This window comes from Scyliorhinus canicula, chromosome 9, assembly GCF_902713615.1.
Source record: "Scyliorhinus canicula chromosome 9, sScyCan1.1, whole genome shotgun sequence".
Classification (NCBI taxonomy): Eukaryota; Metazoa; Chordata; class Chondrichthyes; order Carcharhiniformes; family Scyliorhinidae; genus Scyliorhinus; species Scyliorhinus canicula.
Genome location: NC_052154.1, coordinates 56,422,921 through 56,449,876, shown reverse-complemented (window position 1 = coordinate 56,449,876; position 26,956 = coordinate 56,422,921). Strand labels below are relative to the sequence as shown.

The 26,956-nt window shown below is 42.8% G+C and overlaps 1 protein-coding gene and 1 non-coding gene across 7 annotated transcripts in view; one reads left to right on the top strand and one right to left on the bottom strand.

The window, feature by feature from the left end:
• Positions 1 to 26,956, bottom strand: part of fto (FTO alpha-ketoglutarate dependent dioxygenase) — a 550,845-nt gene that overhangs the window by 455,197 nt on the left and 68,692 nt on the right. The window lies entirely within an intron of this gene.
• LOC119972045 lies at positions 16,151 to 16,334 on the top strand. The gene has a single exon (XR_005461977.1). It is a non-coding gene; the product is annotated as a U2 spliceosomal RNA (small nuclear RNA).

Genomic DNA, 26,956 nt, shown 5'->3' with positions numbered 1-26,956 from the left:
CCTTGTCCTGTTTAATGATCAAGGAAATCAGCGCCCGTGGCATAGTCGGGGGCAAAGCCCCCCCTCCCTTGCCTCGTTAAAGGTCCTAACCAACAGGGGACCCAGCAGGTCTGCATACATTTTGTAAAATTCGACCGGAAACCCATCCGGCCCCGGTGCCTTCCCCGACTGCATGCTACCTATCCCTTTGACCAGCTCCTCCAGCTCAATCGGCGCCCCCAGCCCCTCCACCTGTCCCTCCTCCACCTTCGGAAATCTCAGCCTGTCCAAAAAGCGCCCCATCCCACACCCCCCCCCCCCCCCCCCCCCCCACACACCCCCACCGGGGGCTCGGACTGGTACAATTCCCCATAAAAGTCCCTGAAGACCCCATTAATGCCCACCCCCTTTGCACCACATTGCCTCCCCTATCCGTCACTCCACCAATCTACCTCGCCGCGTCGCGCTTACGAAGCTGATGCGCCAGCATCCTACTCGCCTTCTCCCCATATTCGTACACCGCTCCCTGTGCCTTCCTCCGCTGAGCTTCCGCCTTTCCGGTGGTCAGCAAGTCGAACTTGGCCTGAAGGTTACGTCGCTCCCTCAACAGTCCCTCCTCCGGAGCCTCCGCATATCTCCAGTCCACCCCCACCATCTCTCCCACCAACCTCTCCCTCTCTCTTTGCTCTACCCTCTCTCTATGGGCTCGGATGGAAATCAACTCCCCTCTAACCACCGCCTTCAATGCTTCCCAAACCGTCCCCACCCGGACCTCCTCATTGTGATTGGCCTCTAAGTACCTCTTGATACACACCCGAACCCGCCCGCCCACCTTCTCATCCGCCAGCAGTACCACCTCCAGGCGCCAGAGCGTGCGCTGGTCCCTCTCCTCCCCCAGCCCAAGGTCTACACAGTGCGGGGCATGGTCCGAAATGACTATGGCCGAATACTCGGCATCCTCCACCCTCGAAATCAGCCCCCTGCTCAGGACAAAAAAATCGATCCGGCAATAGGCTTTATGCACGTGGGGAAAAAATGAATACTCCCTGGCACTCGACCTCGCGAACCTCCACGGATCCACCCCTCCCATCTGGTCCATAAACCCCCTCAGCACCTTAGCCACCGCGGGCCTCCTACCCGTCCTGGACATGGATCGATCCAATGGGGGATCCAGCACTGTGTTAAAGTCTCTCTCTCCCCCCTCCCCCCCCCCCCCCCCCCCCCCCCCCCCCCCCCCCCGTATCAAGCCCCCCGTCTCTAGATCCAGAATGCGGCCCATAAAACCCGCATCTTCCCAATTTGGGACATAGACATTCACCAGCACCACCCACTCCCCTTGCAACTTGCCGCTCACCATCACATACCTCCCTCCACTGTCAGCCACCACCTTTGACGCCCTTTTTCGCACCAGAATCGCCACCCCCCGATTTTTTGCATCCAGCCCCGAATGAAACACCTGGTCTACCCAGCCATTCCTCAGTCTAACCTGGTCCACCACCTTCAGGTGCGTCTCCTGAAGCATGGCCTCGTCCGCCTTCAGCCCCTTCAGGTGCATAAACACCCGGGCCCGTTTGACCGGCCCATTCAGCCCCCTCACATTCCAAGTTATCAGCCGGATCAGAGGGCTCCCTGCCACCCTCCCCTGCCGACTAGCCAGAACCCGTCCCCTGCCCGCCCCAGGCCAGCGCCCCTTGCTCGGCCCATTCCCCACGGCGGCAAACCCCCACCCCGGCCCCCCTGCAGACTCCAGCTCCTTCCTGGCCATTTCAGCAGCAACCCGGTAACCCCCCCCCCCCCCCCCCCCCCCCCAAGGCTAGGACCACTCCCAGCCACGTTACTCCCTCCGTAGCACTCCCATGAGCCAGCTAACTTCTGCTGATCCCGGCAGCTCCCGCCACACCTCCGACCCCTCCCATTCCGGGAGGGGCCTATGTTCCTCCGCGCCGGGCCCCTGTAGGGCTCTGCCATATTGCCCGGGGGCCAGTGTGGAGACGGCCGGGGCACGCATGTGCGGACCCACGCCAGCCGTGGTGCGCGTATGCATGGACCCGCATCGGATGTGGCGGGCGGGCTTTCGGCGCGAGCAGCGCACAGCACTCCGGCTCCATTCTAGCCCACTAGGAAAGGGTGAATGCCTGGGCCTGGATGCCCATTGACGTCAGCGACGCTCACGCTGGTTTTGACGCCGGCGCCAACATTTGATCGGGATTTCGGAGAATCCAGGCCCATGTCTGCTGTCAGTGGTCTACCTACCAGTTTTTGAAATCCTTCCTCTGTGCTTGATACAAGTGCTTCATCGTTTGCAAATCTAACCAACATTAAGATTATTTCCCCCCCAATCTTAATGCCAGATTCTGTGTCTTCAAACAGTCCTTTGGATCTTTGTTTCTGTATAGACATTGAAGAGTTATAAACAACACCCTTATCAAACTCCTCTTCCAATTACACATGGCTCCAACTCCCTATTGACTACTTATGTTGCTGTTTGTTCTATATACTGATTTCTTGTAAATCATCCACCTCTCCAGTCTTCTCCAATGTCTTTCACCGTATTCATATAAGGAAAAGAACGAGAAATAAGAACAAGGAAAGCAATGGGAATTGACAAGAAGAGAAGGCTCTTAACGGGATAACAGAATAATCAATTTAAGAAGTGACTTGTAAATAGCTTGACTCAGAGTGTTGTTTTGTATGAATACGAGAATTGAACCTGACAAAAAGAGGAGACCAATTTACTAAATAGCTTGGAAATGTGGGTTTGGAGAAAAATGGAAAAGATCTGTTAAACAGAAAAAGTAAGAAATTATGAAGTGCTGTAGGGAGTGAACGAACAAAGAAATTCACTGAGCATAAGAGTCTTAAGAGGAAACAGACATGTTGAGGTTATGAAGGGAAGATTTAAAGAAAAAAAAGGAAGAGAATATAATAATAATAATCTTTATTAGTGTCACAAGTAGGCTTACATTAACATTCCAATGAAGTTAATGTGAAATTCCCTAGTCGGCACACTACGGCACTTAAGGTACATGGAGGGAGAATTCAGAATATCCAATTCACCTAATAAGCACATCTTTCGAGACTTGTGGGAAGAAACCAGAGCACCCCGAGGAAACCCACGCAGACACAGGGGGAATGTGCAGACTCCACACAGACAGTGACCCAAGCCGGGAATAGAACCCGGGTCCCTGATGCTGTGAAGCAACAGCACTAACCACTGTGCTATTGTGCCGCACCATGCTGAATAGCTTGAAAATTGAAGATTGAAGATGACAATGAAAAGACTGGCAGAGGATGGAGCAACATGGAAAGACTACAATAAGTTAACGACCTGCCTTTGGGCAGAGCACACATGATGAAGATTATGTTGATGATCAACAACTATGGAAAGAGTTGGCTCTGAAAATTAGTATATTTTTCTTAAATAATTTATATAATTTTTTGTGCTCATCCAGATGATATTGGCAAATGAAACAGGTACTCAATTTCAGCACCAGGCATTCCTCAACTCGGGTTTGGCAGTTATCTGCAGAATTACGCTCCATCAATTGATATATTTGACTCTATGTTTTGCCATTGATGGTGCTAGGCAAGCAACTACAGCTTGCTGCTTTAAACCATCCCATGGTGCTTAACAGGAGCATTAACAAGCAAACTGACACTAAGCCACATCATGTATTAAGACAGGTGACCAAAAGTTGGTCAAAGAGGTAGGTTTTTGAGGAGTGTCTTAAAGGAGGAAAGAGAAGTAGAGAGGAGAAAATTTGTTAGGGAGGGAATTCCAGAGCTTTGGCCCAAAGATTAAAATAAGGGATACTCGTGAGGTCTGAATTGGAGACGCACAGATATTTCAGAGGGTTATAGGACTGGAGGAGAGTACAGAGATAAGGATGGATGAGGTTAAAGGAGGTATTTATAAACAGGAATAAGAACTTTATAGTCAAGGCATTGCTTAAGTGGGAGTCAATGCAGGTCGGTGAACGCGGGGGTGATAGGTGAATGGAACTTGTCAAACTTTGGCCATGGGCTGCAGAGGTTTGTGACATCAGGTTTTATGGAAGAACATTGGCTGGGGGCGCATAGGAATAGTTAAGACTCAAAGTAATAAAGGCATAGATGATACTTTTAGTAGATGAGCTGAGGCAGGAACAAAGCCAAGCATTACAAACATGAAAAAATCAATCTTAGCAATGGTGTAGATATGTAGTCAGCTTATGTCGGGTCAGATATGACACCCGGTTGCAAATAGCCAGATTCAACCTCAGTCAGTTGCTCGGGTAAAGAATGGAGCTGGTGATGAGGGAATAGAGGTTGTGGCAGGGACTGAAAACAATGACTACAGTTTTCCTGATACTTAGTTGAAGGAAATTTCTGCTCATTTAGTAGTGAGCAGTGAAGACAATTGGATGGGTTGCAAGCATTGACCATGAGATAGGGCTGAATGTCATCAGCAGACATGCGAAAACTGTGCAATGTTATTGGATGATGTCATCAAGATGAATCAGAGTTTCAAAAACTTGGCAGAGTGTTGATGCCGGAGTGTTTTACGATGGCATCATCTGGCCACTAGGAGAAGCAATCCCCCAACCCACAGGGGGCCAGCAAGGCATTGGAGCGCTTCACGCAGCTCCAGCGCGGGTCCGCACATGCACGCCATGGCGCGCGCGGGTCTGCGCATACTCGCCACGGCCGGCGCGGGTCCGCGCATGCACTGGGTTGTTGTCTCCGCGCCGGCCTCCAGGCAACATGGCAAAGACCTACAGCGGCCCAGCGCGGAGGAACATAGCCCCCCCCTGGAATTAGCCCGCCCACCGATCGGTAGCCCCCGATCGCGGGCTTGGCCACCATGGAGGCCCCCCAGAGTCGGATCCCCCTCCCCCCCACCAGGAAGGCCCCCGCAGCCAGAATGGCGAGGTCCCGCCGGGTAGGACTACACACGAACGACGCTGGCAGGACTCGGCCGAACTCGGCCCGTTGAGCGTGGAGAGAATGATGTCCAGCCGGCGGAGAATCGGTGGCCCAGCATTGGAGCAGCGTCGCGGGATTCGCGCCCCCCCCACCCCACCCACCCCCCGATTCTCCTCCGCGGGATCAGAGAATCCCCCCCAAGGAGACCCAGAAAAGTTGCTCAAACAGCCAGGAGGCGAATGGCCAGTTAATGTGTTTTGATGGTGCTGTTTTAGGGCTGTCACAAGAGCAATCCCCATCTCTTTTCTGTACAAGTGATATGCTATATTTTACATCCATTAAACTAGTCAGATAGGATTGGGGTTTACCATCCAAAGTTAGCACGTTTGAAATGGCAGCATGTCGCTTGTGCTTCGGCCTAGAAGTAAATGTTCCAACCTTGACGATAAGCCATATAGTCTTCTCCTATTTTCTTTTCCTCTTGTGCAATAGAATCATGAATGTATGTGAATCTTCTTGTAGAAAATCCAAGAATAGTTTCAGTCTTGTCAATATCAAGTTGAAGAAAGTTCTGATTCAGTTGTATTTTGATTTTGGATAGGTAGCTAGGTAACACAATGTTGAGCCAATGGTAAAGTCAGAGACAAAGTGAAGTGATAAAAACCTCGATGCATAGATGGGAAGGTTTAAAAATAAATCTTCATTATGATCCTCTGTTGTTAAATAATGAAAGAAACATTCAAGACTGGAAATTCCTGTCAGGAAGTCTTGTTACAATCATATTTCTATAGCTGTTTTATAATTGAAATGTAATGGTTTAATTTTGCAAGCAAGATCATGGTGAGACTATTAGCACTTACTCATATTAAAGAGTAAAATGGACAGCAACCTTTGGCCTCTGCAGATATATAGTTAAGAACAGAAATCAGGAAGTTGATGTCCAAGTAGCTCTTCACCATCAGAAGCTCTAACACTATCCCACCCAGACACTTGACATTCAAACATTTGAAGGTCAAGAAGTTGTTGTACTTTTCACAATAAATGTCCAGAAAAAGTTAGGGTTTATCCATTCAAGTATTAGTGAATTTTTTTATTTAAAAAAAAACATTTGATTGAGGCATTTGTAATTTAACAACAATTTTGAATGCAAACATAACACAGTAAATAACACCACCCCCAACCAACAACCATGTCCAGCCAACATGGCTTACACATATACTTGTGTTAGTGCATTTATGATGGTTAATTATTCCTTAATTTCTGCCAAGCAATCTTTCTACCACTGAACGTTTACTTCACAATGTAGAGCCTCGTTCTTTCAGATTTTAATTGCTGAAATTTGAAAAAATAATAAAAACTATCCCTTTTATCTTCCCCTTTTTATCCTGTCTTTCTTTATTTCACTTTATGTATTGATTTGGCATTGAATAAAATATTGTAACCTACATTTCCTGCTTTAGGCACTGTGTGGTTCAGTGAAGTTTCTTCAATCTTGGCCGAGGAGAGACACTCGTCTTTGTTCAGGCCCCAATCCCAAGGGTGCCCCTCGGTTTCTGCTCCCTTATCACTAAATGCTAGCGTAAATGGCATGTGCTGTTCACTTGCTCCTGACCACAAAATTAAACCCATTAAATCGAACCGTTAAATAACTAGATTAGTAGGTTCTACAGTTTCAAATGGCTATTAACATATCATCTTTACAACTATAATGTCCAGCTTTTGTTCCTATTATCTACTAGTTTTTTTTGAGGGAAGACAGGAAATTAATGTAATATAACATTGGCTTGCCAACTAGTTGACAAATCTTTACCTATGGAGTGCAAGAACATTAGAAAAGCTGTTTCCACGACAGAAACAACCTTTGCTCAAGCCATTCTTGATTTGTTCCATGGAAGCTTCCCAACCCTCAGAGATAAAAGTGTTAGAGTAATTGGAGCAGATCTAGAATATGCTAAACGTTAATGCCTTATAAATGTGCTGCATTAAACATTGAGTGCATAACTCACAAACACATTAGACATTTTGACAATTTTGTTTTAAAAGTGTTCAATTAGTAAAATATTGTATTCAACTCAGTGGCAACACTTTCAGGAACCTCCTATCTCTTACCACAAAAGTAGATTGCGACTTCCTTACCTAACTCAGACACACTCACGAAATGTGTTTTTGTAAATTACAACCGCTCTGCAAAACTGTTAATCATGGAGGCTAGTGAGTCAAAAAGGCTAGACCCGCATAGTGATAGTCTCAAACTGTGTCCTCAACATTGAAACTTGGGTGAATACCATGCAATTTCAATATCATCACCTAAGGAGTTGAGAACAAACAAAATTTGACCACAATGGATTATCAAACAAACAAATTTGTTCCTATCTTTCAAGATTCCTATCCCTATTTAGCATCCTTGTAGCCAGGTGTCACTCAATGTATGATAGTAATATTTACCCAGGTTTCTGTACTATCTCACTTTCACCAAATGCCTAGAGACACAAAATAGAGCTATAGTTGGCTCATGTTCAATTTATCTCTCTTTATGAAAGGAGGTGGGTGCTATTTGGTACTTTGTACTCCCAAAGATACAGTGAAGATCAAAAACACTTGATATGTGCGGGGAAACTAAAGTTGTGTCATACCAGCCTGTGGCATCAAACTATGCCTGATAGAAAAAGTAATCAATTGTTACTTTTTTCCACTTAAAGGATATCCTAAATAAAAATGTATTTTTTAGTAAGAATGTTGTTAAAATCCACAAAAGTAAAATTAAAGGAAAAAATATAAACACTCAATCTGTGTGTCACTGCACAAAGCTGCCATCATACTGTATAGACTCTGAGCATAAAAAGTATGGAAGCAAAGAAATATGACACATATCCCTGCCTATGTTAAATGCCCAACACAGACCTAAGCACATAATATTGAGTTGCACTTGAGTCTTAATACTTGCTCACATTTGATTGTCAGTTATAGCTAAGTGCTGCTCCTCAGCTTGATGCACAGACAAATATACACAGCTGGGTTGTTGCAACACACTGCACCTCTCACATATAAGGAAGCTGTCACGCAGATGTCAAATACATCAAGCTATTCGCAAATTCCACAAAAAAAATGTTAAGTCAAGCTATACCAGATGGGCACCAGAGTAAATAAGTAATAGTTCACAGCTTCAGAGACCAACATACATTTTGTTATCCTGGGAATGAATAAGGCAAATAAGAGCACTAAGTTCACGTGACATCTCCGTAAATGTAGTAAACTGTATCTGCATGTTGCAGTAAGATTTAATAACTTTAAAAAAGTAATTTTTGATTTTGTCTTTGAAATATCACAAACTTAATTTTTCAGTTAATTTTATCAACTAGCTGATACTGTGCTTTCTCTGCACAATGAAATGTTTCTCTATTGTAATTATGTCTGTGTCTAAACATTTTGTCTGCCCCTCCGTCAGCTGTTTAATTTCTGCTTTTTCTCTTCCTTTATTAAGCTCTCATGAAACTGCCAACTCTCAATTCTTGGTTTGTTTTGGTTCTTGTCATTTTTCTGTCTACTTCTTTGGTAAAGACTACCTTTCCCACTTCCACTTCTTTCTATCTTAGATGTTCTCACCTGATCTCACACATGTTTCTTTCCTGATTCATTCAGTTATTTTTTTGTAGCTCACTGAAAAATAGCCGTCAACATATCGAAGATGTGCACGAGGAATAAGAGAAAAAGACAGGAAATGCAGGCGACCTTGGAGAAAACAAACATTGTGTGAGAGAAACAGCAGGCTGGGGTGACTTAAACTGGGAAGTAGCAGTGGCATGAAGGGGTTGTGAGATTGGGGGACGGTTTGGTAACAATGGAGTTTGTGATGTAAATTTCTGTGGACTGAATGGTCTTCTTGTTGCTACTACGTTAGAGACAGTTCAGTAGCCTCAAGCAGCGTGGACACATCTGGGAGGTATTGCTACATATGCAATTGATAGAGAGCAGGAAAGACAGCAGAGGCCAAGAGGATCCAACTTACCGGCTCATCCAATTAAACAATACTACAGAATAATTTTGGCAATAATAAAAATATTAGATCACACATTCTTTACAAATGAGGAAATTAAGGTCGATCTTAATTTATCTATCTATCGGGAAATACCCTACAGTGCTCATAATGACGCAACCTAGGGCAGCACGGTGGCCTAGTGGTTAGCACAACTGCCTCACGGTGCTGAGGTCCCAGGTTCGATCCCGGCTCTGGGTCACTGTCCGTGTGGAGTTTGCACATTCTCCCAGTGTCTGCGTGGGTTTCGCCCCCACAACCCAAAGATGTGCAGGCTAGGTGGATTGGCCACGCTAAATTGCCCCTTAATTGGAAAAAATAATTGGGTAATCTAAATTTATTTTTAAAAAATAATGACGCAACCTAATTTGAAATTTTGTCTTCACCACTCGAGATGCAGGTGTAAATTTTAAATGTTCACCAATTTTTGTCTGAATAACAACTGCCTGAAATCAGTCCCAAATTGACTGTTTAATAGATTGAACATGTTCCTTGGCCCAAATCTCACTTTTTGGCATAAAGCAATGCTCCAGACCTATTACTTCCATTCCCTGAACTATCTGTTACACTTCTGCAAGACCACTTTCAAGATAGCGGTCTTTCAATTTACAAAGCTCATACTCTCCAACCTATCCTCAGAACTTAGTTCAGACACTGGGGATCAGGCACAAGGTTCGTTTCTGCACTACAGTCAGTGTTTGAATGTCTCTTTTGTTGCTTAGTGACCAGAACTGGATGCAGCACTCAAAGTGTAACTCAACCAGATCAACAAACAGCCTTGCATTCTACTGATGTGACAAAGGATATTAGAGTCAACAGAAAATTTGTTAAGCTTTGACGGTATATCTTGAGGTACTATACAATATGCTTTGTTACAGATGTTTCATATGTATAAAGATACGGTAACTTTGAATTTAAAATTTTGGAATTTTAGAACACATTCATTTTGCAGTGTGAATAAATGACACTAGTTCAGTATTTTTAAATTCATGTTTCTCTTATTAAGCATGACGAGTTGAAAAACTATTACATACAGTGAAAATATGGAAATGTTGCAAAAGGAAAATTTAATCAGCAAAGTGAAGCAATATTAGTGTGCAATGTGAAGCTGTACTTCCAAAAAGCAAGCTGAGCCGGTGACTTCACACAGGGCAACCCCTGCTTGAAGTTATAGAAAAGAGCTCTTTTTTCCGAAATTGGGTGCAACTTCGACAGAAAGGTGTCGTTGAAGGTCAGAGGAGTAGTTCGTCCTGGGAGCAGTATGTCCACTGAATACCAAACCCAGCAGAAGGTGAAAGACTTCGCCAAGGGGTTGGAGGGGACCTGTGGCGCAGCAGCCAGTAGCAAGGTGGCGGAGGGGGAAGGGCTAATGCAAGTCAGAAAGCCCCAGAGGGAGCAGTTGATGCTTTCATCAAGGATGAGTTCCACCAGCAGAGGAAGGAAATGCAGGAGGATCACTCGAAGGTCATTGAAGGAGCTGTGGCACCCCTGAAGGGATGGAGAGGGTGGAGAAATGTTTGGATGTGCAGGGGTCGCAGATCCGAGAGATTGAGAGGGTGATGTTGGATCACAGCGATCGGATAGTGGCATTGGAGACAGAGGTGGGGTTCTTAGGAGACGTTTGCAAGACATGGCGGAGAAGAAAAACAGTTTGAGCAGGCAGGACCTTCGGATATTGGGCCTGCCTGAAGGAGTGGAAGGTCTGAGTGTCATGAGGTACATGTCGAGGATGTTGGTGGTGCGGAGGGGGTGCTGGATAAGACCCCTGAAGTGGACAGAATCCACAGGTGTCGGAGACAGATGTCTAGAGCAGAGGGCAGTGATTGTGCGACTCCATAAGTTCCAGGAGAAAGAGAGGATTTAGCGGTGTGCCAGGGAGAAGCGCAACTGCGAATGGGAAGGGAACAAGGTCCGAATATATCAGGACATTGGAGCTGAGCTGGCGAAACAGTGTGCTTTATCAGCGGTGGATCAAGTTTGGGGTGCTCCACTTGGCAAAATTATGGGTGATGTGTGAAGGCTGGGAATATTACTGGGGCTGCCATGCTAGCAAGTAATGCTGGTGAATGGAAGTGAGGTGGGGGAGAAGTCCGAGAGGGGGGTGAGGGAGGAGGGGGCAGGGGGTGGTATGGAGGGTGATGCTACGTAGTTAGGTGTGAGAACAGACATGGTCAGGGGCGGAGAAGGGGGCCATTTTAGATGGGCCATGTACAGGGTGGAATTGTAGATGGCGAAGAAATTGTACACACAAAGTAAGTGAGGGACCCTGGTGGGCAATGTGTGATTGTGAGTGGGGTGTTAGAATGGACTCCGGTGGTGTCGGTGAATGTCTATTCACCGAATTGGGATGATGTAGGTTTTATGAGGGATTTGCTGGCAGCAATCCCGGACTTGGCCATAGAACAATACAGCACGGAACAGGCCCTTCGGCCCTCGATGTTGTGCCGAGCAATGATCACCCTACTCAAACCCACGTATCCACCCTATACCCGTAACCCAACAACCCCCCCCTTAACCTTACTTTTTAGGACACAACGGGCAATTTAGCATGGCCAATCCACCTAACCCGCACATCTTTGGACTGTGGGAGGAAACCGGAGCACCCGGAGGAAACCCACGCACACACGGGGAGGACGTGCAGACTCCGCACAGACAGTGACCCAGCCGGGAATCGAACCTGGGACCCTGGAGCTGTGAAGCATTTATGCTAACCACCATGCTACCGTGCTGGCCATGCACCAGTTGATTATGGGAGAAGATTTTAACTGTGTCCTAGAGCCGAGGATGGATAGGATGAGCCCCATGTCGATGTGGAGCATACGAATTGCAAAGCAGCTGGGTGGGTTTATGGAAAGGATGGGTATGGTGGACCCGTGGCGCTTCAAGAACCCGGGGGAAGGGTAACATGTCTATAGGGTGTATTCCAGAATTGATTTTTTTGTGGTGAGCCGTGAGGTGTTGATAGGGGTGGAGGAGGCAGAGTATGCGGGGATATTAATTTTGACCAAGCACCCCACTGGCTGGAGATTCGGCTTAGATTGGGATGGGAGCAGAGGCCAGGTGGAGGCTTGATTCGGGGTTGTTAGTAGATGGAGGCTTTTGTAATAAAGTGCGGGCTGCGATTAAAGATTATGTAGAATTGAACCAGAATGGGGAGGTGTCGGCAACCACCTTTTGGGAAGCGCTAAAAGCAGTGGCCAAGGGAAGATTATCCCATTCAAGGTTGATGCGGATTGGAAAAGGAGAGAATATGAATGGCTAATGAACGAGATAGTGAAGGTAGATAGGGAGTACTCGAGTGTGCTCACCATGGAGGAATTGCGAGGAGGAAATCTCCAGATCTTCTGGTGAGGAGGAAGGAATTACAGGCAAGGTTTGACCTTCTGTCCATGGGAAAGGCAGTCCAGCAGTTAAGGCGGGTGAGGGGGGCTGTGTACAAATATGGGAGAAGGCCAGCCGCTTGTGGGCGGGTCAACTCCGCTGACAGGCGGCTGTGAGAGAGATGGTTCGGCTCAGTGATGGGACTAAGGAGCAGGTGAATAAGGCATTTGAGGAGCTCTATAAGAATTTCTATAAGTCAGAGCCTCCAGAGGATGAGTGAGGCATGAGGGTGTTTTTGGGACAGTAAGAGTGTCCCAAAGTAGAAGAGAAGGAGGGCAGGGTTGGAGGAGCCAGTGGGGGTGGAAGAAGTGCGGGTGGTAATTGGGAAGATACAGACGAGTTAGGCGATGGAGTCGGATGGTTCTCTGGAGTTTTATAAAAAGTTTCTGGATACGTTGGCGCTGTGGTTGGTGGAGATGTTTGAGGAAGCTGTGGCTAAGGGGTCACTACCAGATACAATGGGACAGGCATCCATTTCATTGTTGCTTAAAAAGGACAAGGAGCTGGTGGAGTGTGGGTCATACAGGCCAATATCTCTGTTGAATGTGGATACCAAGGTGCTGGCGCTCAGGTTGGAGGATCAGACAGGATTCATAAGGGTAGATAGTTGGCAACAAATGTGCGCCATTTGTGGAATGTAGTTCTTTCTCCGGCAGAAGGGAGGGAGCTGGAGTGGTGGTGGCGCTGGATGCGGAGAAGGCATTTTATCGTGTGGAGTTATTTGTTTGCGGTGTTAGTGAGGTGTGGTATTGTGCCTACGATTGTGGCACGGTCAATTGTCGTACAAGGATCCAATGGATTGTGTGCACACAAATGAGATGAATTCAGGGTACTTTCTGTTGGTGTATATTTCCAACCCAGGCGGCTCGGGACTGGGCTCGGCACCTTACGTTGGACATCACGTTTCTGGTGGGCAGGGTCAAGGTGGATTTACTGAGGTGGGATAGCTTTCCCCTATCGTTGGCAGACCAGGTGCAGATGGCAAGACAAACATCTTGCCGTGGTTTTTATTTTTATTTCAGTGCCCACTGGTCTTTTTGCCGAAATCATCTTTTATGAGGGTGGATAGGTTTGTTTCATTGTTTGTGTGGGCAGCTAAGGTGGCAAGGATTAGGAGGGCGGTGTTTCAGACAGGGCGATAGTCAGGGGGCCTGGCCCTTCCGAACCAGTTAAACTATTATTGGATGGCGAACGCTGAAAAGGTGTGGGATTGGAGCAGGGAGATGGAGGCTTTTTGGATGACGATGGAGACTTTTGTAAGGGGTAAGGTTGCGGGTGCTACCAACGGCGTCACTCCCATTTGCACCAGGAAAGAACTCAGGGAATCCAGTGCTGGTGGCCATGCTGAAAATATGGAGGCACTTTTGGCAGCACTTTAGGGTGGGGGCAAGGTCGAAGTCCCTGGGTCAAAGTGGATGCTGATTCAAGGGAACCATGGGTTTGGACCAGTGAGGATGGATGCAAGGTTTTGGGGATGGAATGAGCGAGGGGTGATGGAAATGAAGGACATATTTTCATAAGGGCTGTTTGCAAGTTTGGATGAGCTGGGGGAAAAATTTGGGATCTCGCGATTGGAGGTTTTCAGATGCATGCAGGTGCAGGATTCCGGAAAAACGTTTTCCAGATTTTTCCCATGGCACCGCCCTCCCCGTTGCTGGAGGGGGTGCTGTTGGTGAGGGGGTTGGAGGGGGCGGGGTTTGTCATCTCGGCAATCTATGGGAGGATTTTGGAGGAGGATAAGGCATCTTCTGGAGGATGTTAAGGCCAAGTGGGAGGAGCTGGGAATGGCGCTGGAGGAGGGGCTGTGATGTGAGGTGCGGCGGAGGGTGAATGCCTCAACCTCGGGCACGCGGCTGGGGTTGATACAGCTAAAGGTAGTATACAGAGCGCGCCTGGTGAAGTCGAAGATGAGTCGGTTTTTTGAGGGGGTGCAGGGTATTTGTGGGCAGTGTGAAAGGGGCCCAGCCAATCACGTACATATGTTCTGGCCCTGCCCAAAGAAATTTTGGAGGTTGTTCTTCAGCACTATGTCGGCGATTTTGCATGTGGACTTCGAGCCCAGTCCCCTGGAGGACATATTCGGAGTGTCGGACTTGCTGGAGTTGCAGATGGGAGTGGGGCAGATGTGTTAGCCTTCACCTCGTTGATCGCTCGCAGGCGGGTCCTGTTGGGGTACGTGCAGTCTTGACCAAGTGTTCCCCACTGAGCCCCCTTATTTAACGCGAGTGGCGTTGAAAGCCATGTGTTGCTCGGCGCTGCAAGCGCCAGGAAACACGTGGCTAAACGCGCTCGCTATGGGGCTTTGTTCTCATTTAGTTGAATCGTGCCCAAAGTGTTTTAAATGTTAAAATGTTAGAAATTTTAATTTAAAAAACTTTTTAAAAAAGAATAGAAAGATGTGTCAGCTTAGATAAAAAATATTGGCTGAAGGGCAGAAAAAAGTGAGTCATGGTAAATTGCTATATTGCTTCCAAGAAGGGAAGAATTTCAATTACAGCAGTGGAGAAACATGGCATGTTTTCCTTGGAGCAAAGGAGATTGAGGGGAAATTTGAGGTGTACAAGATGATAAGTTTAGATAGGTAGACAAAGAACAGCTATTCCCATTAGCTGACAGTGCAGGACTTGGGAACACCAATTAACGGTCTGGGCAAGAGACGTGGGAATGACCATGAGGAAGAATGCTTTTTTAAACTTGAGGGTTAACAGCCAGGAACCCTATCTACGTGAATGGTCGTAGCAGAGACAAGCAATGATTTCATGAAGAAATTGAACGGACATTTGGGGGTAGCAAACTTGCATGGCTATGGAGATAAAGTGGGAGAATGGGACTGTCTTGATTGCTCTACAAAAAGCCGGCATGGACTCATTGGGCACCTTCAGTGTCGTAATAATAATAATGGTGATGCTTCTATGACTTTTAGATTATACAAATAAAAAATATATATATGATAGATCCCTGAAGCAAAAACGGAAATCCTAGGAAATTCACAGCTAGTAAAATTATTCATTTGTTTTAAAAAGCTAAACCATCTTTTCTCTTTACAGGTGTTGACTGAGATGCTGCGTATTTCCAGCTTGTTTTTGTTTTTCTGATAAATTATTTAATAGTCTCGACTTCAAGAGCCTCACATGGCAAAATATTTTAATGATCCACTCTTGAAGCACTCTCTTTCATTCCTTTAGTGGTCATCCAAAATAGATGTCCTAGCTTTCAAGGCACCAGTGGAAATGTTATTTTTCTATTTATCCTCTCAAGCCCATTCATAATCTTGTTCTCTATAATCTTCTGTTTCAGTAAAAAAGACAAAAGCAAAAGAAAATTGTGTTCGACCCCAAAAGTTCTATTTTAAGTTAGAAGAAATGCTTCCCAAAAGGTCTTGTGCACAAATATTTGCTGGATTTAGTTCATGGTGTTAAAAAACAAGGGATGTTGCTTTGGGGAGATGTATTCTCGGAGTTTCGTAAAGTAGATAGATTAGTTAAGTGATATATTCAAATATACTTTCTGGGTAACCATTATTGTAGTTAATTGCAAATGTTTATTACTGTTGCCTTATGTGCTTTAAAATTCAACAAACGTATTGTTATTTGAATAATTTACAACATATGCGGTTTATCTATTTTCTCACACTTTTCTAAATTGCAAAAATAAGCTGTTAAGAACCAGTGTTCCAAGTTTCCCTTCTGGGATTTGGGATATACCTGCAATCAACATCAGCGGATCATAAACCTAGTGAAATCAATCTCTAATCACGTGTCCCATTATAACCCTTAAGAAATGTAAATACTTTTCGCATTTCTGGTGAAAAAGCCTCAACATCTCAAGTCACTCTTTGTAAATGTAGTCCTCATCGCTTCTCGTCCTTTTGGCTAAGGTCAAGTGTAGTATCTGCTCTGCCTTTTGGCTCAGATCTGGTATGTCTCTCTTGTGGGGACCATGAGTTTGAATTGGTTTTTGGAGCAGGCAAGGAGCTGGATTAGGGATTCACCCCTGTCCACACTCTGAGCCCTGGCTTTGTAACTCAGAAAAAGTAATTTAAAAAAAGTAAATGTAGTCCTCTCAACCCTGGTAGCATCCTAGTGAATCTAATTTGCAAATTTCCATTGTTTTAATCGTGTTTCTGGTAGGAAGTGTTAAAACTGCAGCCAAATATAGCCTAAGGCTATAGAAAGTCAACATCACTTCCTGAATTTTGTATTTTACACCAATTTTACTCGTGCAATCACCTATCAGCCTGTGTGACTGCACATCAAAATCTGTCTGCCTTGTATCCATTTAAAATCTTCTTTCTTATCATTATATCCCAAATATGTGACACCATATTATTCAATACTGAGTGAAGAATCTGCCCATTCATCTAGCCTATTTACCTATGTTCTTATAGTTTTTCAAAATGCTTGCCACAATTTGCTACATCCCCAAAGGGTGGTGCCAGTATTTTTTTAACATTCCCTCATTTTACCAGCTAAGTGAGAGTGGCTTCAACACAGACCCCTGTGGAATATTTGCCACTTATTTCCAGTCTATGGAAGTTATTTTTATTTCTATTCCTATTGTTAGAGCATAGAAATATCTATCCATGTCAAAATTCCCTTCATTCTATGTACATTCATTTTATATGTGGTACTTCATCAATTTCTTTGTGGAAATCTACACAAATCACCTCTAGTCTTCTCTATTTGCTTTCTAATTTCTGTAGTCTCTTCATTTTAAGCAGTCCCTCGAGATCAAGGATGATTTGCTTCCACTCTGGTTTCAATGGGTTCTGAGATGGCTCATGAAATTCAACACACAATCTGCAGACTCTGCCATATGTGGGGCAGATCGTGCTTGGAGGCTCGGGAAGATGAGTTGTTGGGAAGTTTGTGTGCTCTCTCCGATGTCTCGACTTTACCCGTGTGTGTTATCAATGGAGCCTCTCACTGCATTTGGTGTTTTCCTGAACGCACCTTCTCTATTTTGGTTGGTCACAAGCCAGGGACTCCAATGAGTCAAGGGGATAATTGACCTCTTCTGGGATGCTTTGAGGTAATCGCAAGCGTTTTTCATTGTCCTCCTGAGAGTCTCCTGCCATGACTGAGTTCAAAGTCTTTGTTCTACCAGAAACATCAAGCACTGCCTGTATGAAATCAATGCCAAGTGAACCAAATCAAGTCATTGTTCTCCAACTGCTTTATGATTTCCGTTGCAAATTTTAGAAAATGTTATTCTGGAGCCTTCAAAATTCTTCCCTTATACCCCTCAATAATTCAATGACTGAGCAACCTTATACTTGAGTGTATCCACTTTCATAACATATATCCTTTAATAATATCCTCCACTAATTATACTAACCCACCTGATGATTTTGCAATCCCAACTTGCACCTCTTTTGTGAAGAGTGAGACAATCACTTGCGTGTTTCTACCATTCCCTCACCTTAAACATCCTTCCTTTATCCTTCAGAGGCCCAAAAACTACATTGATCATCAAACTACCTTGATCATCCTCATAATAGCAATGTTTTACAGAAAGCCTTTTTAAAATTAAGATTCCTGTTACCATTGTAGAAAAGTGGCAATGTAGTTTTATTCCATGTTCTCCAAACAATAGTAGTCTCCCTCTCTTGATGTTTTGAAAGCAACAAAAATAATTTTTGAAAGAGAACAGGATATATATTTGAATGGGGAACATGGACAGGGTTAAAGGGAAAGAGCAGGGGAGTGGGATTAATTGGATAGCTCCTTCCCGAAGGGAATACATGTGTGCTAGATGGAACAGGAATCTTCTCCTGCTTGAAACTGGTACTGTTACAATGCATTGCTGATAATAGGGGACCCTAAAATTAAGCTATTGATTCCAATATTATCACCACATCCAAATTAATTTGCACTTTTTCCTATTGACATATTCACTGGAGTAACAATAGCTTAGTACTTCCTATGGTACACATGCTTTGATCAAATTCTGTCTTTCTAGATTCAAATTGCAAGGGATGGTATCAATAAAGTTATCTTTTATTAGATCCTGTCATGCCATTGATGATTTCCTGTACTGCATCATGTATTGCACTGCTCAAAAAGACTGCTTTGGTGTGTACATGAAAAAGGATAATCCAGACTATTCACAAAGTGGAACTTGTGAACATGTCCACTGGAGTGAGTCCACATCCTACCTTTCTATGGCAAGACACGTTGCTACAGCAACCTGATGTGCCTCTAGGCCATCTTGCCCTCACAATATTTGAACTTTAGCACAAAACTAAACATTGTTTTTTTTAAATTGCAGCTTGTGCAGCAGTAGGTTAAACTTGCAACATGTAGCTTCCCCAGGAGGTCAAAAGCACAGAGTTGTGGGAGTACGTTGTGTTTAAGTGCGAAGTCAATATATATATCACACATAAACATTGCATTGTGCGTTTGTTTTGAAAAGCAAAAAGAGAGAGAATTCCTACAATGTGTTTAATGGACCTTAAACAGATAGTGCACACCTGAACAAATCTGATCCTATAGCACAGCCTCAGGCCTGCACAGGTCCACAAAGCTCGCGAATTGTTGAGTTACAATCTGCAGAGCCATCCAGCTCAAGGAAGTGCAGTGGGGTCATGCTGGTCATTTTTATAACATTCAAGCAAACAACAGATAAACAATAGCCTTAGAGAACAACACATTATATCTTTTTCTGTATTGCCATTAAATAGATTGCGTTCCATGGCATAACACCTTTGCTGATTCCCATTCATTAATAGCGTCAGTTTCTGGTTCCCACACACAAACCTGTCATATATGCGCATCACGTTTAACCCGTGTAAATGGGATAAAAGTTCATTTACATTAAAAAAACAATTTGGTTTTATATGAAAAATGTTTCAACATCCCGACTCTGAGACATACCTCTTTTATGTTAAAGATCTGCTAATTGTTGTTTTAACCTTAGGGAATATCATTCATCTATCTTGCTGTAGGTTAATGAAAAAGTACCGACAATTCTCTTGCCCAGTCCAGTGTTAGATTTGTCACACGTGATTTAACACTTTAAGTAATGATAATAGGAAGTTAAAATGAAAGATAATTTTTACGAGACCTCTTTTTGCTGGTAGTATGCCCCTGAGCCTCACCCCAATAGACTCAATCAATAAAACCATGGCATCATTCTGAGTGTCTTGACAGTGTAATCTATTTTCAAGTTCCCTTCACATTTGTGCATCCTCTTAGAACAGGTGCACTCCTTTTGCTAACAGAAGCCTTGCGCCTTCTGTAAATGTTGGAAGCAGGTGTATTTCCTGTACTAGGAAAATGACTAACCTCAAAACACCAAGCCAATTTCTCATTTTTAAAACATTAGAAAAGCATGGGGATGTTTAATCCCCATTTGACCAGTGGACAGGGAAATTTCATTATTTTTTCTAATTATTCAGACAGTAACTGAAATTACAATTTCAAAGATTATTCATTTTTGTTGAAACAAGGAATAAAGGAGGAAAGCTTCAGCCATCGCAAAACACATTTAGCAATGATCAAATTCATTAATGTTTCATTTAACAACAAGTTTTTAACATTTGTCATGAGTACTGTAAACTCATTGTTTGGAAATAATGTTTGGAAAACATGATTTCCAAGCCATGTAACATGAATGATAAGATTTGCCTGCACTTATTTAGATTTTGCATTTTTTTCTCACTAATATTTATATTATGGATACGCATTATTATGGATAATGTGTTAAACTGTACCTTTATTGTACAGCAGCTTAATTTTGAAAAAAAAACAAATATAATTATCGTACTCATTACGTTACTATTGTGCTTTCATAAATTAAATGCTTACCAATCTATGTCTAATACCACTCATCAGGTTAAAGAATGTGACAAGAGACTGCAGACATTAATGTGCACCATGCAAAGTAATTTCAAACATCAAAGTCAAAATCAGTCATTAAAATGAAAATATTTCGAAAGAATGTTTGAAAAGGTGAGAAGTTAATGCAGTTAAACCATCCAAATAGGTTTGAAGCATATAAATAGGTTTAAATATCATGAACCGTGTTCTACCGCCCTTTGTGGATAGTAATTTTTGTATCCCAAGATCTTGATTCCACACGTAAAATACTAATCCACGGCAAAATGCTTGAGTGCAAACTGCATCAAGTAACATTTGGAAACAAGCTCAGTGCAGCACATGACTGTCCCATAGGCAGTGTCAGGAACTATAGGTTTTAAGAGCAAATGTTTGTGCCATCTTGCCCGCTAAAGTGAGTATCAATGAGGAGCCCAAGCATTAAATTTTAACTACTGCGCAGTTTCTGACATTTCTGTACTACAGCTCAATGTGACTTCTTCAAGCATTATTATATAGTAATGCCCTGTTGACATTATATTTGTATAGTTTGTTAACCAAATTTAAAATTCTTCTTTTCATCTCAATGAAGGGAGCAAAATAACAACATAATCGGAAGAACAGTGCTGAACCATTAGCCTCTATTCCCCAAAGCATATGGTACAGTAGAATGAAATGATTTAACCTTTCCCAATTAGTGGCACATCACTATAAATGAAAAGGACATTTGGTTTAATTTTTAAGAAGTAAAAACAAATAGAAATGTAGGTATTGGTAGATAAATAAGACAAAGCACAGTGACTTAATGTTAGTAATTGTAGCATTTGTTGTGCTAAGTAGGGAGCTTCTGTTCTCTTAACAGAGAAAATTGCTTATGTATGTAAAATTTGACTGTTCCCTTCTTCAGTAAATGGAGCACTGCTCTTAGTCTATATCTACAGGATGGAAAGAAACTTTAAAAGCAAACTAAAATAGGTATCATATTTCAGGTTAAAGTTTACCTTTCAAAGCATCGTCAATGATGAAAGATTAACATGACACGGTCTTAGAATGCGAACTACAGTCCATACAGACTGAAGCTGTGGAATCATAACACAGATATAAAAGGAAGTTAATATATTCCTTTTAAAACAATGATGCAGAAAATAGTGTTGTAGGCATAGGGTGGAGGTTTCTGACCTCCTTAATTTATTACATAGAATGTGCACTCTATCACGTACTCAAAACAATGGGAAAATTTTAGGTGTTGGTTACTACCGCTTAAATCCAGCTAATTATTACACCAAATCAGTATAGTTAACAGGGCATAACTGTGAGAAGGGCATGTTCTGGGCATTTAATGGCAGCCTTGAATGGAGATGAATATATTACACAGTGCCCTCACTAATAAAACAGAATCCCTGACGCCCAGTACTCGATAAGCTCAGGAAGTGTGGAAGGCATGACACCAGGCCATGTTGTTCCAGTGCCCTCTAGTGACTCACTTAAACCCTTTTTAATGTGAAACCCTGAGTTTATAAATGAACCTTATACCAACTGGTTTATCTGTTCCCTGGGTTGTATACATATTTTTCTGAAAGACGAATCTGATCAAGAAGTATTAAGACCGTACAAGCGTGAATGATGTTTTGCATTGTTATCATAGCAACATGGAGGACAAAATCTTTGAAACAGAACAAAATATAGTTTTGGAATGCTTATATTCTCTGGATAAATGCAATGACCTCAAAAAATATTGTCAATTATACAGCAGCTGTAAAATAGTCAATTTCCTGAAGTGCCTAATAAAGCCAGAAAAAATTGAGCTTCGGAAATAAAATTGGTGAAGGTAAGCAAATGGGGAGGGGGCTAACAAGACAAAAAGAGGTTTGGAGAAAATATTGCAAAGTATAGGGCTGAGAGAGATGGAGGTGTGACAATGGGGAGTGGGGAAATACATAACGTCAGAAGAGCAAAGGCATGCAGTGGCATTGGACATTTTATTTCCCTTAGCTGCCAACTTTTGGGATTCTAGAGCAGAAAGCTGTCCAAAATTTGACACTTACAGAAAAGTTCCACTCAGAGATCACACTGGTGCACTGGGCTTAAAACTTAATTTGTGGCAAGGAGGGGGTGTTGCCCTGCACCTCATCTGATTTGGATTTGTTTCAGCTGAATTAATTACAAAAAAAAACTTCAATTACCATCTAAATTTGTCTTTCTTTGAGGTGAGAGAAGTAAGCACAAATACACTGCAGGGTTGTCACATAATGCCAATATGGTTGGTATAACTTGTGTCCCATCCTGTGAAAGTCTTGAAGAATTCTTGCCAGAGTTTTCTTTCCTCCATTGAAATGAAAGAAATAAAACAACAGGAAGATAATGGCCCAAATTTTGTAGTTGTGAAGACAGCAAAACTGTTACTGTTCATTATCATTATGCTGTGAAATTGACAGCAGCTTCTAGAATCTGCAAAATTGTAGTTGAATGTGGAAATCCTGGTCCTTCACAGGGTGTGTTGTTGAGGCTCCTGCAGGCGGCAATCTTCTAGAATTAACTGAACTGTCGAGAGCTTCCCCTTATTACACCCTAATGTTGCATTTAAGCATCCTCCTGCCAAAACATTTGCACCTTGTTAATGAGTTATGGGTTTTGAAGCAGTGTACCAATTCATTACTTCAGCTGTGCAACCTCGCTGGCCCAGGAAAACATATTTTATGTTTGTGTAATGTCAATTTTTTCCACCATGTTAAAGATTACAGATTTAAATATACATGTGTGTGGGTATGTGTATATACGTATATATATTTATTTATTTGAGTTGATTTCAGATTCTAATATATATGCCACAATCTATATTTTGCTCCTTTAAATGTTTTAAATAAGCGAGTGGTAAATCAGTGCATTTTACTTCCTGATTTACTGTCTCTGAGAATTCTTCAAAATGATTGGATGCTGCCAATGATGATAACATGCATGATAACATCACTGTTTCTGGAGGTCATAAAGTCCCTCTGACTTGACAACAAAGGAAAGGTGAAATCCATTCCACAGTGATCACTAGATCTTTGTAATCAGTTTTCTTTGTCATCAGCAAGTGGCATCATTTTATTCGCTGACCACAAAATCGGGGTCAGATTGTTGTACAACATAGGTATGACTTAATCATTAAAAGAAAAATGGCTTAATTTATAAAAAGGAGCACACAGGTCCTTGCTACAGCAATTAATTCTGCCACCTTTCAGCAACATCTGTGCTCATTTTTCTCTCAACCAAATTCATCTGTTCCTAATTAAAGCACAGTCTTCACCATTTTCGACTGACTGTTTATATCTCATCATCTAATGTTTCAAGCCCTGCAAACAGTTATATAGGGGCTTGTACACTGACCCCAATAGAAAAAGTTTTTGCCTGAACATTCATTCACAGTGATTATTTTCTTTGTTAGCTGGCCCACATTCTATCTGGCAGGCCAAATGTTTTCAAGGGCATGTTAACAAGAGCAACATATATGCCCAAAATTAAAGATGGTGCTTGAGTTTTGCAGAACTATTGCCCCTTTAATCAACACATTATATTTGTGAATGCAAAATCATTACAAATCAAATTGCTTTGCTTTAATAAAGATTTTGCAAGCTTCCACCCCACCATCATGGTATCAAAACAAATTTACATTTAAAATTAAGTTTCTATCTATTCATCCAGGAGGGCTTCCCGACCTTGGAGACATTAGAGGAGGAGTTTGACTTGCTGGGAGGAAACGGGTTTCGGTATCTTCAAGTGCGGGACTTTGTACGGAGGCAGGTTCCAGGCTTTCCTCGCCTCCCCTGAGGGGACTACAGGATAAAGTGCTGTCAAAAACAGAGGTTGGAGGTGGGAAGGTTTCAGATATATACAGAGAATTGTTAGAGTGGGAAGGGGCCCCTATAAGAGAGGTGAAGAGGAAGTGGGAAGAGGAGTTGGGAGGAGAGCTGGAAACTGAACTGTGGGAAAAAGCCTTGAAAAGGGTAAATGCATCCCCGTCCTGTGCTAGACTCAGCTTGATTCAGTTCAAGGTAGTCCACAGGGCCCACATAACGGTAGCCCGGATGAGTAGGTTCTTCGAGGAGGTGGAGGACAGATGTGGGCGGTGTGGGGGTAGCCCGGCCAACCATATTCATATGTTTTGGGCATGTCCAAAACTGAGGGAATTCTGGCAGGGATTTGCAGATATTATGTCGGAAGTCCTGGAAGGTAGGGTAACTCAGAGTCCAGAATTAGCAATATTTGAGATGTCAGAAGATCCGGGGGCAAAGGGGGGGGGGAGGGAGGCCGATATGCTGGCCTTCTCCTCCCTGGTGGCCTGGAGACAGATCTTGCTGAGATGGAGGGACTTGGAACCCATAAAATCAGGAGTGTGGGTCAGCGATATGGTAGAGTTTCTCAGTCTGGAAAAAAATCAAGTTTGCTTTAAGAGGATCAATACAGGGATTCGCCCAGAGTTGGTAGCCGTTCATCGATTTCTTTAACAATAACTGAACGTCAGCAGTAAGGGGGAGGGAAAAGGAAAAAAAGGGAGGGGGGGGGGAGGAAAATAGGAGGCATGGTAATGTTAAATAAGGACAGGGAATTTAGTATACGGATAATTGGGGATAGGGCGGGAGAAGTGGGGTACGTGGTTTATTGTGTGTTGTTATTTTAGGGGGCATTTTGTGCTTCGATCCGCACGGTTGTTTTAGAAATGTCAATATGTTAAATTGTGAAAATTACAAATGCTTCAATAAAATATACTTTTAAAAATTAAGTTTCTGAAAACCAAAACTTATTCTTAGACTCCTTCTACAGCATAGTCTGAAACATTGCATTATTAAATATCACTCGTACACAGATAACAATATACACTCAAATACTAATTTTACCTTTGAATGTTATTAAACACACTCTGGATGTCATAAAGCTGGTAACAGAGAATCTGAAGCTTTTCTGTAGCTGCTACTCTGTCGTACTAATATGCATCTCTGGAGTTAAACGTATATGATTACACAATCAATTCCTGTTGCTAACCGATTTGTTTGCCATAATTTAAAAATATGGTCAAATATGTATGTTTCTTCCAAAGGATATTTACATTTGCTGACTTGTGCATTACATTTGGTATGTAGATTAAATGATCACTACGTTTGAAAGTTTTAAAATTGGCCACTGTACACCCAGATTTGGTAACCAGAATTATGATCAGCTCTTTTCATTTAGAAATATTGACAAGAGCTTCACAGTTATTACCTCAGCGACATATTTTTAATGCCAACTACAGATAAACTACACATGGTATAGGAATGCACATTTTACCAAAACACATGAGGTTTGAAGCCCAAACTAGCTTTCTCCAACAGAGCATGAATTCAACCAGAACTTTAATAAAGTTAAACAACAACCAATGTGTGACCAAGAGCAACTTACCAGAAGTGAAAGTGAGTTGTTATTTTTTTCAACTGAATGGTTGTGTAAACACCACTGCATATAAAGCTGGCTGAACTGCAAATTGTAGTGAAAGAAATGCACACTGGAAGCTGAATGACAGGACAATTGAACTTTTACTTTTAATGTGATTCACAGTAGTGAGTATGTTGATGTAATATAGAATGCTGAGGAATACAAAGTGTTAGCAATCAAAATCTCTATGATTAGCCAAACTGCTGAAACTAGTTCTTTAAGATCAAATTATAGCTACTACCCTGGTGCCCAAAACCCAAAGAGCCAAAAACCCAATCTCTTGCCATTTTTGTGGACTGCCCTTTCGGGTAGCATACTCTCCAATCTTAAGCAGAGCCTTATTTAGCTCATTAAAACTGACCTTTAACCTTTCAGATGGCAAAACAAACATAAATAACACTATGCTATAGCCCAAAGGTGAGCAAGATGAGAGTGTGGTAAATAAGGAATAATACTAGAGCCAGATGGGTCAGACTTCCATTAAAGTGCTTTCAGAAACTATTAATCTTGCTTGTAGTCAGTGGGCTAGAAATAATTACTTCATCTAACCTGTGTAATACAGCATGACTGCCAATTGGGACAGGTCAACTTTAGCACTATGGGGCCACAAATCATCATAAGACCTACAGCTGATAAATATAACAACATTTTGACATTATTGAGGCACTTCCAGAAAAATAAATTCACAAAAACAAATATAGAGTTTAGCTAGGCACCAAACTAATGTTTGTCCAAGTAGTTTAGTGCCCTGTGGGCTATTGAGCTAAAGGCCTGCGCCATCTCTCTCATACTGATAGTCTATTATACTTGCCGATGTTGAACAACTGACAAGCCTGAATGGCAGATAGTAATAACACACTTTGCCGATATGCAAGCTTCTCTCTTTTTGTCCCTGACAAAATGCCTAGTAAATGCTGCTTAAGGGGATGGTTATCCAAAATCCCCTGCATTCTTGTTAGGACTGGTAACCCAGGTGCAAATTTAATTACTTCAGGTGAACTATGCTGTCTTGTCTCGGAGTTTTTCAGAATGCAACTGTAAACAACCTGTACAATGTAATCAGGTGTCACTAGTTTGTTTGATCTCCGACAAAGCATGTCACAAATCTATGGCAGGTTGTGGGTTGAGACAAAGAACAAAAAAAAAGTACCTGTCAAAGAATTCTGCACAAGATTATGTGAGTGTGTCTATTAGTACTCTACATCCTCATGTGCCTGTCTCATGCTGTCCATACAAAGTGCTACTTGTCTGACAGAGTGCTCAACTGCCAATATGATCAAACAGAAAAAGCAATAGCTAGATAAATAAATTACAATGCTTCTTTACTAAACCTTTAGAATTTTATGCTGCCTGAATTTGATAAAATAGTAAATGTCTTAAATCATAACAA